The 16,043-nt window shown below is 56.4% G+C and overlaps 1 protein-coding gene and 1 pseudogene across 3 annotated transcripts in view; one reads left to right on the forward strand and one right to left on the reverse strand.

Moving 5' to 3' along the window:
• ADAMTS2 (ADAM metallopeptidase with thrombospondin type 1 motif 2) overlaps nucleotides 1–16,043 on the forward strand; it is a 225,565-nt gene that overhangs the window by 114,557 nt on the left and 94,965 nt on the right. The gene's annotated exons all lie outside the window — the stretch shown is intronic.
• LOC108178961 (selenoprotein H pseudogene) lies at nucleotides 14,357–14,876 on the reverse strand (annotated as a pseudogene). Its single transcript, XR_016236484.1, has one exon. The product of XR_016236484.1 is annotated as a selenoprotein H pseudogene (transcript).

A 16,043-nucleotide genomic window follows, 5' to 3' on the forward strand; every position in this document is an offset into this window, starting at 1 on the left:
TCCCTCATGGCTGGCAGGGGCCCAAACACTCAGGCCATCTTCTGCTGTTTTCCCAGGTGCCTTAGCAGGGAGCTGGATCAGAAGTGGAGCAGCCAGGAGAGGCATCTGGTTTGTACTTCTCTAAAGCAGCCTTATTGAGGTATCATTGGTAAACAAAGTCCCGTGCCTAGTCCATGTGTGATGAGCCAGGACACACCCAGACACTGGTGGCACTGCTACCCAGCTGAGATTGTGGGCCCACTTCCAGGTGAGTTCAATCAAGAAAGGCACCGGCAGGAGCTGTCACACACTGAGTGTACTTGCAACAAACGAGGAGGCCACGGGAAACTGTTTGCAAAGCTGTGGCTCCCTAAGCCAGGGCAGCCCCGGAGTCTTGTGTTTAGGGGTGAATGAACATACAACAAGAGGAAGTGCTTGACATTGACATGGAGGGGTGGGAGCACACCCCCGTGGGCGTAGTCTACACACACGGGAGCACCCCTGTGCTGTGGTGTGCGGTGTGCGTTGTAGTGGTGAGGCTGAAGCAGGTAGGAGGATTCGAGTGATGTTCAGGTTGCCTTTGGGTACTGCCTGGCTCCTGTGCGCAGGCGTCGCACCTGTAGTAGGGTCCAGGCATGCACTTGGGGCAGTGGGGTGGGGGTCGCATCTCCCCAGGACCTCAGTGGAAACCTGTGGATGGCTTTGGGCAGCACCATAAGCTCGGGGAGGTTTAGAGTCTCGAGGTAGAGAGGAGTCCTGGTGAAGACTTTTGAGCAGCTCAGGGCATCAGCGGGTGACAGTCCCACCCACAGCTGAGGTGACAGATGTATGCAACAGCCCTCACCATTTCCCTGTAGCCTCCCCACTCCTCTCTGCAGTAACACCTAATGTGGGACCAACCCTCCTAACAGATGCCAGAGTGGACAGTACTGCCTGGCTGACGAGGGCCCCACGTTGTCCGGCCACTGCAGAACTCACTCGCTGAGCTGACTGAAGCTTTACACCCGTCAGGTGACAGCTCCACCTTCCCTGCCCCTGCCCCCTGCCCCATGACTCCGTTTATCTGCTTCTGTGAGTCTGACGGTGGCCAGGAGTCCCCTCTCCTGCAGGGGATCCATTCAAGACCCCACGGCTGCCTGAGACCACAGATCACACTGAACCCTATCTAGCCTGTGGTTTTTCCTACAGTTTTGATAAAGTTTAACTTATAAATTAGGTACAGTGGGGCCAGCACTGTGGCGGAGTAGGTTAAGCATCTGCCTGCAGCACCGGCATCCCACATAGGCACCAGTTCGAGTCCTGGCTGCTCCACATCTGATTCAGCTCCCAGCTAATGTACATGGGAAAGCAGTGGAAGATGGTCCAAGTGCTTGGGCCCCTGCACCCGTGTGGGAGACCCAGAAGAAGCTCTGGGCTCCTGGCTTTGGATCAGTCCAGCTCTGGCCATTGTGGCCTTTTGGGGAGTGAACCAGCAGATGGAAGACCTCTCTCTCTGTCTCTCCCTCTCTCTGTAACTTTACCTCTCAAGTAAATAAATAAATCTTTTAAAAAATAGGTACAATAAGATACTAACAATAAAAATACAATGGAAAAACTATATAAAATTATTTAATACAAGTTATGTAAAACATATGAATTGTTTGCTCCCAGAATTTTCCATGTGCTGCTTTAGGATTCTGGTTGACTGTGGGTAACTAAAATCACAGAGAGGGACATCAGATAAGGAGGGGACCACGCTGTGCCCGTGAGCGTGTGCTGTGTTTGTCCTTTGAGTTCTGGCCCGTCTGGAATGTGTCCATGCACGTGGTCACAGCCTTGCATGTGCCCAGCAGGCCCAACCCCACTCGTGTTCTGAGAGCCCCCGGGTATCACAGGATGAGGAACGGGAATCTGCTTCCAGTGCATGTTGATGAAGCCTCGTGCGGACCCTAGTGCCCCGTGCGCAGCAGTGCCAGCCAGGTCCACCACTGCCGGCAGCTGGGGGCCGCAGAAGTAGGGCCAGAGGTCCGAGTTGTTGACCCATGTGCCACCTGTGAGCCTCACCCTCCCTGTGCCCCTGCACCCAAAAGAACGTGGCAGGTGTGGGTCTCGGACCATGTCTCCCTCAGGGACAAGAGCCACCTGCACAGTTCACACAGCTGAGCCGGGGGAGCCTTAAGGTCAATGCCTCATGCCCAGGGCTGGCTGGGCCCTCATGATGCCTGCTGGCCCCTAGTAGCAAGGCCCAACTTTCTAGGGATTCCACTCGGCCCAGCCATCCACTCCCCTGCCCTGTGCACCACCGGCCCACCCACTTGCTCCTCCCGCCTGCCCACCTGCCAGATACACCTCTGGCTAAGCCACTTGCTCCTGTGCTGGCCCAGCCCCTCCGTCCTGCCCCTTAGGGATTTGGTGGCAGAGTTGTCCTAATGAAGCCAGCACAGGGCTGCCTTGAGAGTTTTATAGAGAAGGAAATCATGGTGCTTTGTGAGGATGGGGGAGGGGCGGGGACAGGAAGGACCTCAAGGGGAGAGCTCAGAACATTAAGTCAGCAGAGAGAGAGGAGCTGAGCGTCAGTAAGAGGCTGGCAGCAGGCAGGGGCTCCCAGCGGCGGGGGCTCCATGAGGAAGGGGCACTGTAGAAACGAGCCTTTCCATGCTTAATCACAGATTCCCATGGTGCTGGAGGCCTGACACTGAACTTGGACAATTAACGTAATGAAACCTTTTCATGGAGCCCAAGGCCTATTTCCTACCTGGAGATGTCTGGAAGCAGGAGTGGTTTTGTCTTCTCGGAGGTGATTTTGAGAGACAGCTTCTGCGGGGCTGGGCCTGGGGGATGCACCCTGGAGCCTGGTGGGGGCAGGACCCAAAGAGAGACCTTATGCTGATGGCCTGGGAAAGCTGGGAGCTGCTGCCCTGGTTGCCTGGGAGATGGGAGAGGGGCCTGGTGTTTGTGACCCGTGCCTATATTTTGGTCAGTTCCAAGCCACTTGGATCTGATTCTCTGGCTGTCTCTCGTTTTTCTCTGAGACTGGGACAGGGGCCTCATGGGCCCTCTTGGCTGCTCAGTCTCAGCTCGTTAATGTGCATCAGATGTTTGCTCTGTGGGCTGGGGCTGGGGCGGTTATGCCCCTTTTTCACATGAGGCTCGGAGAGGCAGAGCGGCGTGGCCATGTCCCACGACTGGGAGGCAGTGGCACCAGGAGCAGAACTCAGGACACCTGTCCTCGCCAGACTGACTGAGCCGGCCCTTGAGGCTTTGGCAGACCCTGGGCTTCCTCACCACGCAGGGACACCAGCCAGGCTTCCTAGTTCAGTGGTTATAGATGCTGGATGTGGACAGGTGTGAAGGCACCACCCGAGGCCAGGGTTTCCTGCAGGCGTTTGGGAACGGGGTTTGGTTGGTTGGGATGCTGCTGACCTGCATGCAAGGACAGCAGACCTGACGTGTCTAGGGGGTACTCGGGCTGCAGGCCCCTCCACGGCCCAGTGCACCTGCCCACCTGCTGCTGTTGCTCCGAGGCAAGAGGCATCAGAGAGCTGGGCTGTGACTGTGCTGAGCTGAGCTGAGCTGAGAACTGGGCCCTGTGGCGGGGATTCCCTCCGTGTCACACCCACACTCGCCTTTGGCAGGTGGAGGGAGACACAGCTGGGGCCCTGGCGGAGGTAGGGCCTTCCTGGCTGGAGAGCACAGGACCCTGGGCCAGTGCCAGGTCCATCGTGATGGCCGTGAGGACTGCCCTCTTGCATCTGTGGTCACTTTGATATTCCTTACCTGTTAGTCCTGGAGGGTGGCTCCATGCCCAGAGCCCAGACAGCCCTCTAGCTCAGCCCCCTCTGGGGCCTGACCCCTTGTGCCTCCACGACGCCCCTTCCCATAGGAGCCTCAGTGGGCCCTCCCTGCTCCTCGAGGCTCTGCCCTTGACCCCCTGGCAGTGAAGGGCTTCCCAGACAGCTAGTGGCCCCCTCAGAAATCCAGAGCCCTCCTCAGCCCTGCTGATCCCCGGCTGACACTGCCTCAGTCCTTGGCAGGTTTGCCCACTGGATGCACCCTTCCCTCTCCCATTTCCTCGCTGAAGCCAGGGCGAACAATAGCCAGGTCACTGTGTCCCCTGCTCAGGGCCCTCCAGGCTACTTCCCACATCCGCAGAACATGCCCAGCTCCTTCCCTTGGATGCCTCCCTGTGCCCCCCCCGCTATCCCCTGGGCCACTCTGTTGCCCTTCCCACTGTCTGCTTCGTGCCTCTGGCAGAAGTCTTGCCTGGGCCAGGGAGGGGTGGCTGCCCCCTCGTGGGCCTCCCTAGCCGGGGGCTTGCTCTTCCTGAGCCCTCCCCGGTGTGTGTGGGGGTGTCCGGTTCCCCCTCGGGTGTCTGGGCCTCTCATCCAGGAGTACATCTGAGTGATGTCACACTGGTCCTGCTTCCCCTGGGATCCCTGGGAGTGCACTGACTGACCCACGCTGTCCAGCTGGCAACCTGAGCCCCATCACCAGCAGCTGAAGGCTGCAGGCTCACCCTACTCCTCGAGGAGCCCCCCAACCCATCCCCATGCTGCTGTGTTGGTTCCTAGAGGCCGGCCCAGGAGGGCAATCCCAGGCCATTTCCACCGCAGGCCTTGGCTGAGTGGCTTAGCACAGGTAGGGCCGGGTCCCTGCCCTTCCTGGCTAAGGTCCACCCATGGCTACCCTCTGGGTCCTGGCCCAGGACGTGCTTTGAGGATGGACTAAAGGCTGCAGCGACACAAGAGGGCGCACGCCAGCCCCCAGCTCACTGCCTCCCTCCTGACTTGAACCCGACTCGCGCCTGGAGTCCTGTTGAGATGCCCTTGGCTGGTGTGAGTGTGATTGACACGTGTGTGTGCCCAGTCCTAGAACTGGAGCCTCCAGAGGAAAGGCTTTCGCCTTGTGTGCTATGCAGCTGTACCTGAGCACTCGCCTTTTATGATGTTCACGTGAGTGCAAGCTCGCCGTGCAGGCTGCACACCGAGCGGTCGCCTCCCTGCATTTTTGCTGTCACTGTGCCGTCGGCTTGTCGGTTGCTGGTGTCAGTACTCACTGTCTGCCCGTCCTAGCAGCTGCGTAGGTGTTCCACTCTATGGACAAATTCGTTTTTAAATTCAAAAAATATTTTTTTCATTTTATTTGATAAGTGAGAGACAGATACAGAGAGAGAGCTTCCACCTGCTGGTTCACTCCCCAAATGACTGTGGCATCGGGGGGTGGGCTAGGCTGACCCAGGAGCCTGGAACTCCATTCAGATCTTCCATGTGGGTAGCAGGAACCCAGGTACTTGAAGTCTTACCTGCTATCTCCAAGGGTGCAGATTAGCAGGAAGCTGGTTTGAAAGCAAAATAGCTGGGACTCCAACCAGGCGCTCCCGGTATGGGATGCAGGCATCCCAAGCAGTGACTTAAGCACTACACCTGCCGCCTGCCCCTGTGGATAGCTTATGTAACCAGATCTCGGCTGATGGGACTTCATGGTTTTGAGTATTTGCCATTTCCAGTAATACTGCATCAGAAACCTTTACACTTGACCTTTTGCCCACCTGTGTGAGGATATTTGTAGGATTAAATTGTACAACTGGAGTGTTGGTTCAATTGTGCATTTTTAAAAAGATTTATTGATTTGAAAGGCAAACAGAGACAGAGGGAGAGGAGAGACAGAGAAAAAGAGAGAGAGATCTTCTATTTGCTGGTTCACTCCCCCACATGGCTGCAACTGCTGGAGCTGGGCCAGGCTGAAGCCAGAAACCAGGAACTCCATCTGGTCTCCCATGTGGGTGACAGGGATCCAAGGACTTAGACCATCTTCTACTTTCCCAGGAGCATTAGCAGGGAGCTGGGTCAGAAGCAGAGCAGCTAGAACTCGAACTGGCAATTTGATATGGGATGCCATCCTTGCGAGGAGTGGCTTAGCCCACTGTGCCACAGCGCCAGCCCGTGTGTGTGTGCATTCTAAAGTCTTGATAGCCATGGTCAGGTGGATCTCTCAGGACAGTGAGCTGGATTCATTTCCCTCCACGTGGGTTCCTGATTCACACCTTTTTATTTTGGCAATCTGGCAATAAAAGGAGTATTGCCAAATACTCCTTTTATTCGGGGTGAGGTTGAACATCTTTGCATATATTTTAAAACTGCACACATTTCTTTTCTGAGAACTGTCCATGCAAACCATTTGTACATTTCTGTTTTTTTAAGATTTATTTATTTGAGAGGCAGAGTTACAGAGAGAGGGAAAGGCAGAGAGAGGTCTTCCATCCGCTGGTTCACTCCCCAAATGGCTGCAACAGTCCGAGCTGAGCCAATCCGAAGCCAGGAGCCAGGAGCTTCTTCCATGTCTCCTACGTAGGTGCAGGGTCCCAAGCACTTTCGAAAATCTTCCACTGCTTTCCCAGGCTATAGCAAGGAGCTGGATTGGAAGAAAAGCAGCTGGGACATGAACTGGTGCCCATGTGGAATGCTGGTGCCATAGGCAGAGGCTTAGCATATTAAACCACAGTGCTGGCCCCTATACATTTCTGTTTCTTGTTGATTTGTAGAAGCACTTTACATATGAAGAACACCAGTCCTTTGTCTGATGTGCATGTGAGGTTGTGTGATGCTGAACCAGGGCTTCCCAGGGGAAAAAAGGAGCTTGGTGGACACTGTTTGTGTGGAGCCCCACTGCATGTGTATTGGATCCCTGTGTGACATCTGCTAGGAGCTGTCTTCCAGGAGGGGAACAGGATGCCAGCAAGCAAGTGGGGTATGAGCTGCAGCCCAGGGGGCTTCGGGCACTGTGGGACAAGCACAGGTGGGATTGCAGAAGCTTCTCAAGACCAGACTGTCCTCAAAGGCTATCCAGACACATTGGAAGAGGATACCCTGGAAACGGGTGCTCGGGCAGGGAGCTGAGGTTGCAAGACTGATCCCCCAGGCCTGGGCTTATCTCATCTCACGAGACCGCCCTACTCCCATTATCTTTAAATTGCTTGCCAATCCTGGAAGAGGAGACTTCACATACAAACCCAGATGTCTGGCTTATTTACAAGAGTAAGGCGGCCCTGCCATATGGTCACATGGCCTTCTTGCCCCTGCCGGCCGCCAGGGACTGGAGGCAGCCTGCCCAGTGCCCACCGTCACCATGCCCGTCATCCCCACTGCACCCCTGTTCTGAAGTCCCGCTTCCACGTGACTCTCCTTCTGGGAGCAAAGTATTACTCAGTCAAGAGTGCAAAAACAAAAGCTAAGCCAAGAGGGCCTCCTGTTCCAAGGGAAAACGGGAGACAACGTGTTTCTTCCCGGAAATGCAGACGGCTCCTCTGTGCTTCTCAAGGAAGCGGTGTTCGTCTGGGTCAAAGAGAGGGCCATTGTGAAGATCACCAGCGTGGCTGCCTGGCCCGCTCTGCAGCCACCCAGTCCGTGTGGCCGGCAGGCAGGGACCCTGCGGTCAGCAAGGCCCAAATGAGGGCTACTTTTGTCCTGTGGCCCACAGCTTATTGTCTGGGTGGCACCTCCGGGCTGTCGCCATGTGCCGGGAGCCATGGCAACGGCTTTCACAGGAAGACAGGGGAGGTCAGGGGCAGCATGCACCCACTGCGGCTGCAGTGAGCATGCGCCGAGCCCACCTGCTCCCCTGAGCAAAGCTGCTTCCCTGCTTCTACCCTGCGTGCACCCCCTTTTGAGGGGCGGCAGCCAACTGCTTGTGCATGTGAAAGTGTGTGTGCTGGACTATGCACACACGTGAGTGCACACATGTGAGCAGGTGTGTGGATGTGAGCACACAGGTGAGAGTGTATGTGTGTGTGCTTGTGCATGCGTGTGTGCCGGAATATGCACACATGTGAAGGTGCACACACTGTGAGCAGCTGTGTTCATGTGCAAGTATATTGGACTGTGCGGGGGTGTGACACAGTATGCACGTTTGAGTGGGCACACGTGTGTGATGGTGCATGGCCCTCACAGGCTATGGTGAGCTGATGCTGGCCAGGGCCTGGCCAAAAGCTGCTACCTAAATACTTAATGAATGAGTGGATGAACAGACGAATGAATGGAGACGTAGGTTTGGGGGTCAGAGGAGGGGGTGCTGTGGGCTTGGCCTGGTAAAGGGCCTGGGGACGGGTCAGGGAGGCGCAGGAGGAGGAGCAAGAGTTGTGGGGACAGAAAGGGACTCTGGGGACGGCACCTGTGCCCCAGGAGCAGCTGCTGCCCAGAGGCAGAGAGGGGTCTGAGTGGCACTCAGAGCAGGAGGCCTTAGCCCTGTGCACAGACCAGAGCGGCCACTCACACAAGCGTCTTGGTGCTGGCTGCGGCCTGGCGGGGTCACATTGGCCTTTAACCAGGAAGGGGGAACCCCAGGCGGCAGGGAGTGGCAGTGATGTCTGCAGGCTTGTCCTCTGTAGCCCTGGTGCATCCCAGCCAGGGCCTGGCCCTGCGCCTGCCTCTCCCACCCCTCCCGGTTCTCAGGGAGGCCTCCGGTCTGGGCTTGCAGTGCATCCTCCCCCCCCTCCTTTTGTGAGGAAAAGCCCCTGCCAGGCTTGGCCCTGGATTAAATTCACAGGATTCAGCACTCACTCTGATTTCTGATTTCCTCCCTCCCTAAATGGGGCTGATCAAATTAAGCCCTGTCAACACCTTGGTTCCACAGCCGGCTTGGTACTGTGTGGGGCGCTTTGGGGAATAGGGGGAACCCCTGCCGTCTCCTTCACTGCAGCTGGGGTCTTGGCTAAGGCAGTGGCCTGTCTCCTATCAGAAACCCGCCCCCTTTAGCTTTGCCCTCTGCCATCTCCCAGGGCACTTGCACCCCGACCCCCGGCACACTGTTACAGACACAGGCCATGGGGCTGGCATCCCCCGGGCTGTACTGGGCAGCCTCATGTCCAGGGTCCCTGAGAATGGACCCTCCACATTCCAGTAAAACAGCCCAACACACTCTCCCATTTATTTATTCATTTATTTTTTAAAAATATGTGTTGATTATTTTTTAAATATTTATTTATTTATTTGAAAGTCAGAGTTACACAGAGAGAGAAGGAGAGGCAGAGAGAGAGAGAGGTCTTCTAATAGCTGGTTCACTCCCCAGTTGGCTGCAACAGCTGGAGCTGTGTCGATCCGAAGGCAGGAGCTTCTTCCAGGTCCCCGACGTGGGTGCTGGGGTCCAAGGATTTGGGCCATCTTCCACTGCTTTCCCAGGCAGTTGCAGAGAGCTGGATTGGAAATGGAGCAGCTGGACTCGAACCAGCGCACATATGAGATGCTGGTACTGCAGGCGGCGGCTTTACCCACTATGTCGCAGCATTGGCCCCAACACACTTTCCCATTTAGAGCACCTGGATGTGGATACCTGCTGGTGGGGTATGGCTAGGGCTGCTCTGACGTGGGGACTCCAGACACCAGCAAGGCACTAATTCCTGCTGGAGGCACTTGTCAGAGCAGAAGCAGAGGGGGTGGGGGTGGGGGTGTCAGATTCCAGAAACCCTTAGGCGTGTAGGGTGGGCAACTTTGCAGGATGGGGAGAAGCAGTGCGGGTTCTGGGTGGATGCAAGTGCCCTGTCCCAAGGAGAAGGAGTGGCTGGGGCAGATGAGATGCCCAGACCCACAAGGCTATGGACATGCTGAGTGTGCAGTGCCAGAGGGCCTTCCAAGGAGCACGGCCCAGGAGGCAGCCAATGTCCACACCAAAAACCGGGGCGAGTATCCAGCCAGCAGAGGGTTTCTGGCTGTTGAAGTCCTTTACAGGCTATGGGGCTCCATCTGAAACCTGGGCCATCAGCACCCCACTTACTAGCCTTGTGCTTCCCCCACATCATAGACAGAATCCCAGGAAATCCTCCCTCCTGTGGGGACCTGTGGTGTCTGTGTTTTGTTCTGAAGTTCACAGTGTTTTCACGCCAGTCTCGCCCCTGGCCCCCACCATCTGCTCGCAGTGGGCTGGGGAACCTCATGCCCAGATGACTCTTTTTCAGTTCCCCTTCCCAGCCACCCACCCAGCACAGAGCCCGTTTGGTGCCCTGGGATCCTTGTTAGCTTGAGCAGGTGCTTAGCAGGGCAGGGTTCGGCCGTGTCCCTGAAGGCCACATGAGCTGGTTGTTGAAGGACTGTCAGGAATCCTTGGGGCTGGGTGGGCTGCAGAAGCTGGCTGGAAGGTGGTGCCAGGAGTCTGGACAGTTCAGGGGCGTAGGGGGCCAGGGAGCTTGGGAAGCTCTATGTGCAGGTAGGCACAGGGGCTCTGAGAACCCCTGGCCATCCAACATGGCCCTGCTGGCTTGTGCCAAGCTCAGCGGCTCCATACCTCTGTCCCACACTGTGACATCACTCCCCAAAGACACCTATTTGGGTGCTGAACCCAAGCCTGGCTGCTTTCCCTGGGCCACAGACCTTAACCTCACAGCAGACTGTCTCCTCTCTCTATGCTGGGGTCCCTCCAGAAAGCAGGGCGGGGTGCCCGCACAGGGAGAAGAAGGGTAACACTGACTGATGCCTCGGTTGGTCTGGGCTGTTCTGGCTGCACCCCCAAACCATGGAGTCCAGCTTGGGCTGGCGCGGGTGGTCACAGCCGTGTGTGTGTGTGTGTGTGTGTGTGTGTGTGCACGCATTAGGACTCGTGTGGATGTAAGGGACGGGAAGCTGGATGATGAGTGGACTCCATCAGCTGGAGCGCCCAGAGCTGCGTCAGCTTCAGCCGCGAGTGAACTTGGAGACCTGCGTGGTGGCCCCAGCAGGTGGCTGTACTCGGCTCCTGGCCCAGCAGGTGGCTGTACTCGGCTCCTCTCAGGAGGAGGAGGGTGTTTAGCAGCTCAGGAAAGAGTCTGTGCGAGGGGCCTCCAGGAAGTTCCTGGGGATATAGAACAAAAGGGTAAGTTTATTTTGGTGCAAAAAACTGTTCAGTCCACCCCTAGTGTTTTCATGCTACACATTTCCATGAACTTTCTGAAGCACACCAGCAAACGACGCGGGGTTGAAGGTTGGCCCTGCTGAGGCACAGGGGCTGGGAGTGGGGGAGGCTAACTCATCAGAGGACAATCCAGGAGGCACCCAGGCAGGGGCAGGAGGATGCCGCCAGGCTGAGTGCAGCTCTGTGTCCACCCCTGAGCACTGGCCATCGCCCCTCTGCCCTGGGGATACAAGCGCCACGGGCCGTATCTTCCCGCATCTCCAGAGCTCCGTTATCCTCCCTGACGTACCTGGGAGATCAGGCAGGCCCACAAGTTTATGGAGCTTCCAGCCCTGGGCTTTGGCACGGCTGTGAGTGACCCCACGGGGCCTGATGGACGCACGCCCCAGGAGCAGCTCCCCACTCCCCCATTCCACCGCGAGCCATCGGAACGACCCCCTGGATGAGCCACGTCTACTGCAGTTGGGAAAATTAATTGAGATTGGGTAATAAAGTTAGAAAGGGCTGCCATGAAATCATGGTAATGAGCCTCTTTTAATCACGCGCGCCAGGGGGGCTCTGTGCTGATGGCCCCTGTGGGGCTGCGCCTGCTCTCGCGTCCCAAAGCCTCGGAAGAGCCTGCTGCCACCGACCACGCCCCTGCTGGGCCTGCTCCTGCTTCCGCGTACGCAGGTTTTGTCTTAATGGCCACTGTCCCAGGAATCTGCAGCCCCAGAGTGGTTTTCTGTGGCAGTTGATGAGGGAGGGAGGTGACTTTCTTCCAGCGTGTGCTCTGACAAGCGGCTGGGGCCCTGGGCTTGGCCCTTCCAGGACCCTGGCCATGGTTGTCAGTGGGAGGAGCCAGGCTGGGTTCCTGGCCTGGGTGTTTGCTCACACGGGGGCCTTACTGTACTGCTGTAAGCCTCACTCCCCCTCTTCCTGAGCAGCAGTGTGGTCCCTGCTCCACGGGGCCGATATCATGAGGGGTTAGGCCTCGGGGACTCCTGAGCACTGGGGAAGGAACGGGGGTTTGTTCTCTGCGTGATTCATGGCTGGGGGTAGCAGCACAGCACCTGTGTCCGCCTGAGGACACCCAGCAAGTGCCGGCAGAGGCCAGGGGAAGTGGCTCATGGGAGGCAGGCGAGGAGGCATCAGGAAAGCCTCGGAAGCCTGCTCAACACCAAATCCTAAGCAAGCATTGAGCTACATTTTCTTCTAGCACTTCTGTAACTGCATCTTGATTACCCCAGGTCACCGATCCTCCTGCAGTTGGAGTAAGGCGTGAGGCCAGAGTTGGATCTTTTGCACTTACCGTCTAACCAGTTGTCTTAATGTCATAAAAACAAACACAACCTGCACCTTTTCAGCCCCAGTGCCTGACTTCTAACCTCTGGGGAGCACTATGTGGGGGTGCACCCTCCACATCTGCCCCCTCACCCGCCAATGGCACCCACGTTGTTTCCAGAGGCCTTCAGTCTGCTCTCAATTGCCTCCTTTCCAGCTCACAGCAAGAGAGGGCTGTGGGACAGGGGTTACTCTGAGGAGGACGCTGGAGTAACCCGTGGCCACCCTGTGTCTTTAGGATGTGCACCGTCAGGTGCTCTTGCATGTACCTGACCAGGGCCAGGCCCCAAGACTTCCCTTCCAGCCTTGACTGCCACTGTTTGCTTCCTTTATCGGTTGCTGGCCTTGTGCATTTGCCATTGGAGCAACTATTTATGATTTACATGTAAATGAATACCGGCCGTGATTACTGTTAAAACAGAGGCTAACACACACCAGCTGTGTAAGGAGAGGCTGGCACTGCCCCTGGTGGATGGAGGCTCCAGGAGGAGAGGAGTGGATGAGTCTCCGAGTCACAATCTGATGTTGCTTTGCTGGGAGTTGACCAGGCCCCTTCTGGGGACGTCGTGAGCAAGATTACGAAGTGAATCTTGGGAAACACAGGGCCCAGGGCAGGTGGGTGCCTGGCAGGGCTGAGGTGAGCACCAGGTGCTGGGTGTGCAGCAGAAACACAGCCAGAGGGAGGGGGCAGCTCTGCACCTTCTGCTTCCTGGCTCAAGTGGCCGAGCTGCAGCTCTGGGGGAGCTGAGAGCCGTGAGTGTCTGTACAGCAGGAGGAAGAGCCCCTCCCTGCACATAGCCAGACAGGCCAAGTGCTGATGGGTGCCCGGGCCTGGGTCAGGAAGATGTCCCGAGCGGAGTGGGCTCTGGGAGATGATCATCTGCCTCTTGGATGCGCAGGGCTGCAGTGAGGCCCAGCTGCCCCATGTCACCCTTCGTCAGCCTCCAGGGCATTGCCCTTGTCCTGTCTTCTGTGCTGGGCTGCTGGTCCCTGTACTGGTGTCTTCCCTTTGCTTGATTGCCTCTTTGTCTTGCTGGAGTGCATCCTTCACTACCTCTTAGATGGTGACGGCTAAGACTGGGACAATTCCTGAGTGTTGAGGACGAGACTGGCTTAACTACTTGGAGTGCTTGACGGGTAAATGCTTTGAGGACTTACAGGTCTGGGAATGTTTTTGTTCCATTTTTCATACTTGTTTTGGAAAATTTGTCAGGGTTCAGAATTCCAGTTGGAAAATGATTTTTCTTCAGTTTTGAAGGCTTTCCTCCTTTGTTTTCCTTCATCTAGCTGCTTTTGAAAAGTCAGAGTCATTCTGAATCCAACCGTTTGTCCCTGCACTTCTGTAATCAGCTTGTTCCCTCCCAAGCTTGTAGAGAGTTCTGGAATCTCATGATGACGCGCCAGGGTGTGAGTCTGTTTTGCTGCTGTGTTGAGGTCTGCCTTCCAGGGTGGCATTTTCTTGCATCATGTCACCAACCATTTACTCTGGAGCTTCTGTTTTCTAGCTGATGGCTCTCTCGCTAGGTCCTCTGAACTTCCTTTCCTGTTTTTTTCTGATTAAGTCTCCATCTCACTGAGAGATCTCTCAGTTCTGTCTTCCCAGTCGTCCCACTGAATTTTCTTTCTTTTTTTTTTGCTTTATTTTAATCTTTATTTAAACAATCCAAAGGCAGCAACTTCTTTTTTTTTTTTTTTTGACAGGCAGAGTGGACAGTGAGAGAGAGAGACAAATAGGTCTTTCTTTGCTGTTGGTTCACCCCCGCAATGGCCACTGTGGCCGGCGCACTGCGCTGATCCGAAGCCAGGAGCCAGGTGCTTCCTCCTGGTCTCCCATGCGGGTGGGGGCAGCTCTGCACCTTCTGCTTCCTGGCTCAAGTGGCTGAGCTGCAGCTCTGGGGGAGCTGAGAGCCGTGAGTGTCTGTACAGCAGGAGGAAGAGCCCCTCCCTGCACATAGCCAGGACAGGCCAAGTGCTGATGGGTGCCCGGGCCTGGGTCAGGAAGATGTCCCGAGCGGAGTGGGCTCTGGGAGATGATCAAGGACCTGGGCCATCCTCCACTGCACTCCCGGGCCACAGCAGAGAGCTGTACAGGAAGAGGAGCAACCGGGACAGAATCCGGCACCCTGACCGAGACTAGAACCAGGGGTGCCGGCACCGCAGGCAGAGGATTAGCCTATTGAGCCGCGGCACCGGCCCAAATGCAGGAACTTTTGCAATGCCTTACTAGAGGGCTGCCTCACACTGAGCCATCATTTCTGGAGAGGAAGAAACTGTGGCTTCAGGCACGTGACTGAAGTTTGGCCATGTCCCGTCAAGATCCCAGGGGCAGAAAGCTCAGCACGAAGAATTCTGCCCAAGCTTCTCAGACAGGTACTTCTTCAACTCTTCCACCACTTGCAGAGGCTCAGGGAACTTGAGTTTCCGTGGGAGGCCCTTAATCCCAGTCCAGAGCTCCGCGCGGCTGCCGTCCAGGCAGAGCAGCATCACCTCAAGACTGCCCCTCCGAGGCTTGGAGGGGTTCACCGTCACTGGAAGCTCCGGCACCTGCAGGCGCAGCGCCTGGCTCAGGGCCGCGGCGCTGCGCCCATAGACGCGTCAGCTCATGCAATGCTCAATGACGATCTCCCCCACTCCCTGCCCGCCGTTTGCCAGCTTCTCCCGCTTCTCCACGGATGCGACAGGGCGGCCTCGGCTTTCCGCTTCCTCTTGCCCGGAGCCATGGTGACTTTTACAGCCCTACCGGAAACAGAGCCGCCCTCTCTTGAAGGAGCAGAAAGCGCCCCACGGCCTCCCACATGACCCAGATTCAGGGCCTCTGAGTTGGTCATTTCTGCTGACATGGTTTTTTTTTCTTTCTTTTCTTTTTTTTTTTTTTAAGATTTGTTTATTTATTTATTTGAAAGTCAGAGAGAGAAAGAGAGAGAGAGAGGCCTTCCATCCGCTGGTTCTCTCCCCAATTGACCGCAACAGCTGGAGCTGAGCTGATCCGAAGCCAGGAGCCAGGAGCCAGGAGCCTCTTCCAGGTCTCCTATGCAGGTGTAGGGGCCCAAGGACTTGGGCCATCTTCTACTGCTTTCCCAGGCCATAGCAGAGAGCTGGATCAGAAGTAGAGCAGCTGGGACTCGAACCAGCGTCCATATAGGATGCCAGCACTGCAGGCTGCGGTTTTGTCTGCCACGCCACAGCGCCGGCCCTGATATGGTTTTCATTTCAAAGAACTCTCCATCACTCTCCTGTTCTCGTCTCGTGAATGTCACAGCTCCTTCCGGCTTTCAGACAGTGCCCGTAACAGCTTCCCCATCTTCCAGTGTGGGCCCCGCCCATTTTCCTCTCTGGTTGAGCTACAGTATCCTGGGAGGCAGTCAGGGGAGTGGCTGGAGTCCTGATACCCGTGTAGCCCTCGCGTCTTCAGTGTGGAACCTTGACCCTCAGCTACACCTGATGCCTGTGGCCCAGAGACCCTCTTTTCCACCCTTCTGGGGGAGAATGAACCACAGACCAATGCCAGTGCACAGAAGGGGCTGTTCCTGCAACACAGACTGCCAGGCCTCCAACTGCAACTCACTTCCAGCTAACCCCTCGCCACTACCTCTGGAGGGACATGGTGCCCTGAGCTCTGGGCTTTGGCGGAGTCAGAGATGCACACAGGGGAGCAGCAGCTCCGCCTACCCACCTCAGCGTCCATCATCGCAGACAGCTCCCGTGCTTCCCAGTCCCTCACTGTTCCCTTGCCGTTTCTTCTGCTGCTGATCCCTCTGGCTTGTGTCTTAAAAAAGAAAAAAGCTGTGTGCGCGTTCAGTGTAGCAGTTAGGGCACCGATTGAGACACTGGCATTCCGTAGCAGAGCACATGGGTTTGAGTCCCGGTTCTGCAGCTGATTCTGGGTT

This window comes from Oryctolagus cuniculus, chromosome 6, assembly GCF_051225735.1.
Source record: "Oryctolagus cuniculus isolate XC-2025 breed Fujian yellow rabbit chromosome 6, ASM5122573v1, whole genome shotgun sequence".
Classification (NCBI taxonomy): Eukaryota; Metazoa; Chordata; class Mammalia; order Lagomorpha; family Leporidae; genus Oryctolagus; species Oryctolagus cuniculus.